The 10,274-nt window shown below is 43.1% G+C and overlaps 1 long non-coding RNA gene across 1 annotated transcript; it reads right to left on the reverse strand.

The window, feature by feature from the left end:
- Positions 1 to 4,054: 4,054 nt before the first annotated feature.
- On the reverse strand, positions 4,055 to 9,809 carry LOC144173085 (uncharacterized). Its single transcript, XR_013323150.1, has 3 exons — positions 9,465 to 9,809; positions 7,710 to 7,779; positions 4,055 to 5,249 (listed from the first exon to the last, which is right to left on the reverse strand). It is a non-coding gene; the product is annotated as an uncharacterized LOC144173085 (long non-coding RNA).
- Between the last annotated feature and the right edge of the window lie 465 nt (positions 9,810 to 10,274).

Raw genomic sequence — 10,274 nt, forward strand, 5'->3', positions numbered from 1 at the left:
TATTGTTCTTTTCCTGTATGCAAATATTTTTCAATAAAAACTGAAAACCTGAACCCTGAAACACTTTCATAAGTTGTAAGGGTTTTTTCTTGCTTTTTGTTGGTGTCGGTTGTATCAGCTGTTTTATATTTTGTGGGGAACTTGCTCGTATATAATGTGGATGTAGTTATTTTCTTGATGTTTATTGACTAGACAAGTTGCTTTAGATTTTTTTGGAAAACTTGCTCTGTACTGATACCCAAACTCTCTATATCTATTCCGTAAAATCTACACGCACCGTTGTTGAACTGTAGAGGAACAGAGTCCTCGTCAGGCGATTTAGCCTTTAGTCTCTGTCCATGTAGTACACAATGTATTTTGGTTTCTTCAAATAAAGGATGAATGAATTAATTAATTAATTAATATTGTGCCGCCGTAGGTCGTGTGGTCTCCTTTATAACACCGGTTGCCCGACAAAAACGAATATTCTGCCGCCGGACGCGCGGCTAGCCGTAGAAAGAACGTATGCACGCAGCCGCACTCCTTACGGTCTCTTGCCGAACACCAACTGCCACAAGAATACGAATACTCGGTGGCCGGTCGCTTGCCGCGCTTCGGCTGAACACCGCTTTCTGAATGAAAAGCAAATGCTCTGGGGCCGTCGGTCAGCCGTTCTTTTAATGAACATCGGTCATCGAAAATAAACTGTTTATCTGGCAGCCGGGTACCTTCCGTTGTGTGGGTGTACAAAGACAGCCGGGGGAAATACCGAAATGCTGGCGGCCGAATGTTGACTGCTCAACGTAAGATCAGTGGCTGCCAGAACCTGGATTCTGGCCGGACAAGCCAGAAAACGGCCATAGACAGGCCGGTCTTCGGACACACTTTCTGTGCTGTGTGGGATATTGTCGTTTGCAGGCAGTCAGGCAACCTGCCACACATATTGATGTCTTACAAGTGTCATTGGTCATGTTAACTTCACATTCTTGCTTTTGCAATTATCGTGAGGGTAGATGTTTTTATTTTTGCAAGATACTAGGAAACTTGTTTCTGCAAATCGCACATTTAAACATAGAAGCTACTGTGGTATCAGTGAACACATGCGGTGCAAAGCAACGGGCGAACGGAAGACAGCGCTACTATACAAAATGAATCGCGAGAGTAGGCTGTCTGGGCGGATGGAAGAAGGGCACACGTCGTTTGAATATTGCTCTGACTGTGGCGTAGAGTATCCGGTCGTATGGCGATTGCAGCTGCATAGCGAAATGAGCGTGAGGAGCAGGCTGCCCGAGGGGCCACGATGACGTCACCAGTTGGGTCAGTTTTCTATCTACACAGTATAGGATTTAACCACGTAAGGCCTTAAGAAACTCTGACGCTAATCAATTATTTATGAGACCGTGCATGCACGAACAGAAGCATCTTATTGGACAAGGCGCTCGTAATGGCATTGCGAATCTTTAAAGGAGCCATGAAGAGAAAATACAGCTTTGTTTAATTTGAAAGAACTAAAATTCAGTGTGTCACTCAGCTCCATTACAGCAACAAAAGATGTTTTTTAACGAAAAAAAAGCAAGAAGTATTTAAAACTTTCAAATTTGGCGCCACAGTGACGTGTTATGAGCAAGAATGACGTCATTCGGGGCAACAATAAAACATAATTTTCAGTGCGTTAACTGCACGTTAGCATTCGAGTGATGCGGTCAAATGGAACTAGAGGCCCCATTACAGACGTCCAGTCATGTGTCGTCGCGACAGGTCAGTTAGGCGGCCGCCAATCGCACAAACAAGGTTCCCTGACGTCATAGAAAAGTTGCGGGAAATTGTCTAGGGGGTCGCGACTGCTTCACACGTTTTCTTCAATATCTATGTTATTTGTTCGAAGATTGCGATGATATTGGTATCATTTTTATCGGGACTAAGCAGCCTTTCTAATAAACCCAACTTGTATTTTGTCTTCATGGCTCCTTTAAGGCCATCACTTGCCCAGTCGTAATGATGACTGATTTTTAACCGTTTGTAGGCTTTACCTTAAGGCCTAGAATAACTTAATTTTAGGACAGATGGATACGTGCAAGGGCACTGTACCAGCGAGCACTATATTGGGCAACGGAATTTGCTCTGGCATTAAACACTATTCACGCAGCCGAGGCTTCTTGAACAGCAAAAGCCAAAAATTTAAATCAACAGCAAAAATCTTTCAAATGTCTATTTTAGCCTGTTTTTTGTTTTCAGGTGATGTATATCGCGGAAGATGTTGTAAAAAGAAAATGAAGCTACGATTTAAAGGAGCCATGAAGAGAAAACAAAAGTTTGCTTTATTCGAAAGATTAGGTGTTTCATAGTACCCCAAGCGCTTTCCCGGAAGCAAATGATGCTTTATTCACTGAGAAATAAGGCAATTTAAGCCAACATTTTAAATCTCCCGCTAAAATTGAACATTCCGTGACGTGTACAATGGCGTCATAGAGCCGGTCCATGAAACAGATACTTAGTATGTCGACTCCATATAGCACCCACACGCGGGAGTCGACAGAGACGGCGGCCATTTTAAAAATACTAGTAAAACCTAGTGCACCCGCAGCCCTAGTCATGGATTCGCCTGATCCGGAGAACAAAACTCTCGCCGAGGAGCTCGGGCTTGCATTTAACAACCTCACACCACAAAAACGCTCAATGCTTCTAAGTGCACGAGCGGCAAGAGTTGTGGGATACGCGGTGGACGGGAAAGCGACCATTCCGCGATAGCCACAACAGACGAACGCCCAGTCGTCGGCACCGCTGCCTCGTCAGCCCCGTCGCGACGGACGAATATAGACTGGTACGTATGTGCCGTATTTTGATTACGGTTAATAATAGTTCAATTTCAGTAGCAGTATCACTTATGCCAGTTGGCCGGTGTCGTGTATGGAAAGCCGTTCGCGCGAGCTCTCTGCTTCGACCAGAAAGATACGAGCGTCAATGCGCGGTGTTTACGGCATTTTTTTCCCCAAGGTCAGAGCGATTTGACGAAGTCGGCGACGAGCGCCAGCATGTCCCAGGAGTGAGCTAACGTAAGGGTCCCTGCCGTAATCACTTCCTTGGAAATGAAGCGAGCACACTCGTACTTCCTTTAGTGAAAGTGAGTGGCTCCTCAAATACGATACAGCGCGACCTACTGGCAAAACACTCTGTCTGGCACGAAAACGCGACACACAATCAACACCCTCAGACACGCACCTGTCTCTTTCAGCGTCCGTCATTGGTTTAGCCACCTTATGCACCAGGGCTAGATGTTCTGGGGCTGTCTTCTTTGGCTCAATGGCGAATTTTGGCCCGTGGCTAAGCACTTCTTGCACCGGCGGGAGCAGAGACTGCACTCCCAAGGTGTGCACACGGATTCCGGAAGCCTCGTCTTTCTCCTTCTTCTTCATGGCCAGCCAGGCTCCAAGCCTCGGTAAGGTGTAGTTCCAAAGGAGTTCACTGGCCTGGTGGACGCTGCGAGACACATCACGCCAACGCGCAGCGCTACACTCTAAACTTTTTTTCCTCCCATATACTCCTTAGAGGTTCTTTTTCGCCTGTCCTCTAGTGGTCCTCCTTGTAGGAGTTTTTTTACTACATGGAACAGGGAGGTTTTGTTTACCTCCTCAAAACAGGGCGTTTTTAGGTGATAGGAAGGAGCTATTTAGGGAGTGTTAAGAAATGTTCAGGAGAATTTAAGGAGATCAAAATGGAGTATTCTTTACTTCCTCAAGGGCGTTTTTAAGTGATGTTTATGAAATTTTTAGGCGGTTGAATAGGAGCCTATTATAGCTCCCTTGGAAAGTACTTATGTTATTTTAGGGACGTTTTTAGGAGGTTCAAGGGAAGCATTTACTTCTTTTGCATGGAGTTTGCGAAAGCTTGGGGAGTTTTGTGGGCCTCGCGAGGGGAGTTTTTAGGAGGTTCAAGGGAAGCATATATTTCTTTTGAAAGGAGTTTTACGAAAGGTTGGGTGGTTTTGTAAGCCTTCCAAAAGGATCTTTTCCAAGGCCACAAGGGAGAATTTCTAGTTCCCTGCGGGAGTACTGATTTCAGACGGTTTTTCTCGGTTTCAGGTTTATTTCAAACGAACTTTCGCATACAAGTTTACATTGTACATGGTGTACACAAGGAGGTTCCGAAATAAAACTTAGGGCGACCTCCTATAAGAAAGCACAAATGGTACATTGCTAAATAACAGGCCAGTTAGGAATGGAAGACAGAAATACAATGCTAGTTGAACAAACCGTAGAAACAATATTACTACAAGAACTGGAAGTACGCGAAAAACAAAGATAGGCACAAACACAACCGCATGGTTAGCGAAATCATTATATAATACTAGCGGAGCGAGAACGCGTCAGTACTTTTCAGAACTTATCAGTACGCATCAGTACTCAGTACACAAAGTGAAAAAAAATGGTTGCAGTGGTTTACAACAACAAAACAAAATTTCAATTACTGGTGAAATGAGCTGTGTAACGATTTGATTTTGAAAGGTAACGAGCATTTTGTAGATGGTAAAGGCACAACAGATAAATGATGTAGGAGACAGACAGCAATGAGATGGCTATGGAGAAATTAGTAATATAAAGAACGAAAAATATGCTGCAGAAAATACCAGTGCGTTTTGATAGACACAAATGCGCCAAGAAAAGTGACCGAGTCTGACGGGTTAATTGCAAGGATATAGAACAGAATGGGTGGTTTCGCGACAGCTTCTTTAGAGTGAGAAGAAGCAGCCATGAAATTCGTGTTTTCCGGATAATTTTTAGCTGATTCATTTGGCACCAGTTGCCCACATTATTTAGATACTTCTTTCAAGTTATATTAGTTCGTTAATATTATTGCTTCACTAAAAGATAGCTGTATTATCAGCATACAGAAGAGCCCATCAAAGATCCGCTGTTTAGTAAAAAAAGAAAAAGTCAGAAACATAATACGCAATTCTTTTTTACTACTATCCAATGATTACAGGATTGAAAACAAATAAAATATTAGTGAGCGATATTGATGCGATAAAAGTTAATTAGTTCTAAATCCTTCACACGTGGTTTGGTGCTGGCAAGGTCCAAAAAGGCATGTTCCACAAACGTTAGAGCTCTGTGTGCCTTCTTGGGATATTGAATGTTGAAAACCCAGAACGATGCAAACAGACTACACAGTCCTCCCAGTAAAGATGATGCAGTCAAGACACGCTGGCCATCGATGTGGAGGCTAACTTCCCCGTTCACGGAATGCAGGCAGGGAGTCAAAGGAACATATGCCTGAAAAAGCAAAAAAAAAAGCCCCACACGTAAAATTCAAAACAGACACTATGATTAAATGAACTTAATAATTCGGTACAGTAATAAAATTGTTAGGCCAGGTTCCCTGCGTATTTCAGTACTTAAACTAGGAATTCAAAGGCTTCATAAAACCAAGTACCAGTACATTAACCTTCGTGGCTTTTGCAGCAATAAAAAAGACATTACTTCCCCACAACTTTAAATGACAGTGAAGTTAATATGCAAGTCTCTCTAGGTTGATAGATTAGCTCACGGAGGACAGTATTATACCCCTCTTCCACCTGGATTTTTTTAAAAATAAGGTTGAAACTAGCAAAAACACGGTTTCACAGGAACGGCTTAAATGGCCTGACGCACGCAGCTTTTCTCGCCAACACTTGCGGGGCCTCAAAAGGTCAATGTTTTTCTTCAATGAAGCGTAAATTCTGATCACGGGTCCAATGGAGAAACATGTTGCTTAGTGGTCTCGAACGGCAAATGACAGGGGAGTTTGGGAAAGCATGAGCGATTTGACCGAAACTGACCAAACTGCTTGGTACGTGGTAATGTTATATTCAGTTGCTTCTATACTGCTATAAATGACCGTTGCCTCACTTGCTTCCGGTTTATCCTGATGCAAACAGCGACTGCAGTCGTGTTTGCGTCACGTTTGATGAGCATTTGAACAGCGATTTCTGAGCACTTAAGGCATCTTGGCACTAAATGAATGCTGAAATGGCTTTGGGGAGGTCCGACTTCCGTTTGAAACCAACTTGCTGGTTGCCTTCAGTGACCCTTTAAGAACAACAAGTTACCCTTATGACTCATCCCTGCAACCGATTGTTGCTCAGTGCGGTGCAGTGTGTGTTACTGTGAGTATTTTCAACGTGAAACGAGCCGTTCCTGTGATTTGTAGGACTTATTCTGCTATTAATTACTTAAGCGACAACAAACTATGCAAGAAAAAAAATCCCGCCCTCTCCACGAAGTGAATGATGATGAGAGGGGCGAAGCTAAAATGCTTATCAGCAGGCAATGTGACGCATTAGGTGCAAGCTGCTTTCATAGTGTGTGCATTGACATTAGGATATGGCCCCCTGGCAGAAAGATGCGCTGCGTAAGATTTCGCCGTACCTAAAAGGACAGGCAACTCATTTTTACGGAGTATAGGATCTACATTCGAAATCAAAGGTTTTCAATTGAAACACCTTAGACCGTAACGGTTTTCCTGATAGGGACCTAGAACATTTGAGAGTGGACAGAGGAGAGCAAGTTGGTTTCAAATGAAACAAACCTTCCCACAGCCATTTTAGTGTTAATGTGCTTCCGAAGGATGTTTTAATTGCTAAAAAATCTTGAATCAAACAATGCATTTCCTTCATTTCCTTCGCAGCAGTTTCATGATGCAGCCCCTGTTTACATTAGAATAAACAGGAAGTGAGCCAGGCAGCTGTGATGTATGGCGGTAAGGGGTAACTGAATTCAACGTTACCATGTACCAAGAGGTTTCGTCACTTTTAGCTACACCAGTCGTGCTTCCCCAAACTCCCACGTCTTTGGCTGCTCTAGACAATTACAAAATAATTTTAAAGGAACCCATGATCACTAGTATTGACGCTTTGTTAAAGAAAAACATATTGCCATTTTGAGGCCACATGAATGTTGAAGCCGCTTTAACAGTGGCCCCCACACAACGCCTCCCACCGCCACACAGCCATTCTTAACTTGTGCCGAGTAGAGGCGCATTTATGACCAGTCTCAGTAGCCATCTCAGCTTGAAATGTAACCACAGAATTTGTTGAATCCTGTTTATAAGCACAAAAGTTTCTATTGTACGGTATTCTCCCAACGTGTCGACTGTACCAATGCAACCTGATATTCACAGAGAGACGACTTGCCCCTAGGAGAGGAACAAGAGGAGTAAGATCGCTATGCTCTAAGAGAGATAGTGATAGATAGTCTTTGTTTCGCTCGTTAGTGTCATGAGAATCAGAATCACGACCACAGTTTTGATGGGTCAGTGGCTGATGAGCAGACGGCTGATGACGATGAATATGACTAGCCTCGTTACCTCTCGAGATTCAGGATGACAATTAATATTTATCTGGATGAAAAATCATGAAACCGCTTCAGCAACGACATACCTTTCCTAGCAAAGGACTGTTCTTTTGAGCCATTATTGAGTGACCAGTCAGCAATCTCCAGCTAAAGCCCAGAATCTATGCTTCTGTTACTGTTGTTTGTGATATACCTGTATGAAATAGATGATTGCCTTTTTGTTCAGCCTAGTAATGGCCATGCTTTAGCCATTTTGAATATTCGGTGTCAACTGCCCATCACGTTCGTCGCAGCAAGGCAAATCAGTCTACCAGTTATGCTAAATTTAGCTAACAGCATCCTTTTAACTCTCTGCTGCACTTAGTTCTTTACGCCTTGGCTCAACTGTTACATAAAACTTACCTCGGTCAAAATGGCCTCGAATGAATCACCACGTACACAATGAATGCCAGCAAGGCTCGAATTCCATCCTCTGCAAATGTTTTGAAAGGCAGTTTTGTAATAAGACTAAACTTCATCAAAATGTTCCACTTGCAATCGTGCCAGGTTATGTACAGTAAAAACAAAAAAACAGTGGCTTGTCATATTTTTAAAAAGCATGACATCATCAATTCCTCTTTCAAAACTGAACTCCATATCGCTGATCTATAACAGAATATAAAACAAGCATGCACCAATTCTAGTGCTTGCTTGTAATTCTTTGGAATACAAAGATAGCAGTTTTACTGCTCCTGAAAAGTGTTAAAGTTCTTAAAAAGCCGCAACGAACCTTCTAAGCAATCAAGCAAGTCGGCAGGAAAGTGAAAATATGTGAGTGTCTATCAGCAACAGAATGCAAGGAAGCAAGCCATCAAGTACTCATGCCAGCAAGAAGAGCACGCTTTAGAAGATTCGTTAGGAGCTCAGGTGTGTTAGTAGAGACAGCATGACCCAGCCTGCTTCTACTAACCCCCCCCCCCTCCCACCCAAAAAGAACCCCAGCCTGAATTCAAACCCACACAGAGCGATACCAGATGCCTAGTGCTCCATATTGACTAAGCTGTGGGCACATGCACAACCCCTCAGAGATAACACATATACATGCCAAGGCCTATCAAATGTTGCGCATTGCTGTTTACTTGTTCACCTTTAGCACTCCGAGGTGCCTATCTGAGGATTTCTTGAACAATGCTTGCGCAGTAAGCATCCCTATAGTAGGCACAAATATCTGATTACCAGCGAATGCATTCCTTCAGGCAGCAAAAGCAATCACAAATGTGTGGTCGTGCAGAAGCTGGTCTGCTACTTCACCCTGCAAAGAAGTGCTTCTCATACTTAGGTTTTACGCCTCATGATAAAATATTCAGTTTATTTTAAATCCTTAGTACCTAGATCAGTGGTTCTCAACTATGAATGTGCTGTGGAGCTTTCTCAAGCTTGCAAAACAATGGAGGGCTCCACGATGAACTATATAGATTAAGTTCGTAATGTAGAGGAATTCGCAAATGCAGCTGAGGTCCCCCACGCAATTTAATGTCTGCCTTTTGAAGCTGACTTCTATGCTGATGAATCTCAAATTGCCAAAAGATTTGCTCTTGCAACTAACAGTTGCCCACACACCTATATGCTGCTTCTTGTGTGTCTGGCTTTTTGCACCGCTGGCATGTTGTGCAAAAAGCCAAGTTCCCAGACACACTACAAAAATTTCCAATTCAGCAAGACAGAGAAAAAGGATGGCAAATGCACAGCCCTTGAAGGTGCGTGCAAGAAATTTTTCCATGATTTCGTCCCACGTTTGGATGCAAAAAAAAAAGTGCAGCGCTGCAAGTATTCTCTCAAATGATACCGTGATTCATGTCTGTTATGGCCTGACAATTCCTGCCAGGCTTGTTTGAGACAAATGTGCGTTATCATTTTCGAGGTTGCATGGGGTTCTTTCAGAACACGTGCAAGTTTTTCTGTTTTTGACTAAAAAACACTTTGGTATTGCATGATTTTGTTAAGTGCTGTTTCTTGCTTTAAGATGCCAGCTGGCATCTATTCAAGTGAGTGGGCTGTGTACACAGTTAAAGATGCAAACCCTCAAACTGCCTCTCCCCTACTATGGTGGCTCACTTTCATAGAAAAAGTGCAGCTTCTGCGAGCTGGACGGCTGTTGCGAGCCGTGGCAATACTCACTTCTGCTGGAGGGGCCAACCTCGTTTCCAAATGCAGCTTTGCCTTGTATAGTACAGCCTACCATGTCTTAAGATCTATGAAGTCATTCAACTCGATCATGTATCAGGATCTGCAGAAGAGAATCGTGTCAGAAAATAATGAATTCATGCCGGACAGGCACACACTGTTTCAGTTATACTTGCAGATACCTCCACCTATTTCCCTCGTGGTGTTACATCCAAAGCTAATGTGTTACGGCTTGTCTCATCAAATATGGTCATCTGTCATAACACAGCTAGTCATAAAGGAAAGTCACTCACTGGGTCAGAAAACACTTTCTTTTTTTTACAGTAGTGATAAAATAGGCGACTCAGTTCGCCTATTTCGACACCTTAATATTCTGTGTCACCGTGCTGACAAGCATGATTGGTGCATAAGGTCATTTGTAGCCGCCACCGTTACTACAGCCTTGTTAGCTAACGTAAACCTTGTTCATAGCACCAAATTACTTATGATTGCATGGCAACAAAAAAAAACAGTTGAAATGGAAACACTATTCTCGCAAACTTACCAACGCTGCAGGCCACACACACCTGCCTTAGTTAATGTTAACGTGATTGTAGAAGTTTCCGTCACGCAAAACCACAGTGCATTTTTTTGGAGCTGCAAGCTCCGTGTCAAAATCGAGTGTGAGATGATTCGAGCAATTTTTGTGTATGGTCTTACTATTGATTATGACATAAAGTTATTACCACCAAAAGAGTGTGTGCATTGTTCTTCTAAAAAATGATATCCCTTTTTATGCCCGGCAGACTTGTGTCATGCTACGGC

Source organism: Haemaphysalis longicornis, unplaced genomic scaffold (genome assembly GCF_048455015.1).
Source record: "Haemaphysalis longicornis isolate Haplotype H1 unplaced genomic scaffold, Haemaphysalis longicornis Haplotype H1 scaffold_29, whole genome shotgun sequence".
Lineage (NCBI taxonomy): Eukaryota > Metazoa > Arthropoda > Arachnida > Ixodida > Ixodidae > Haemaphysalis > Haemaphysalis longicornis.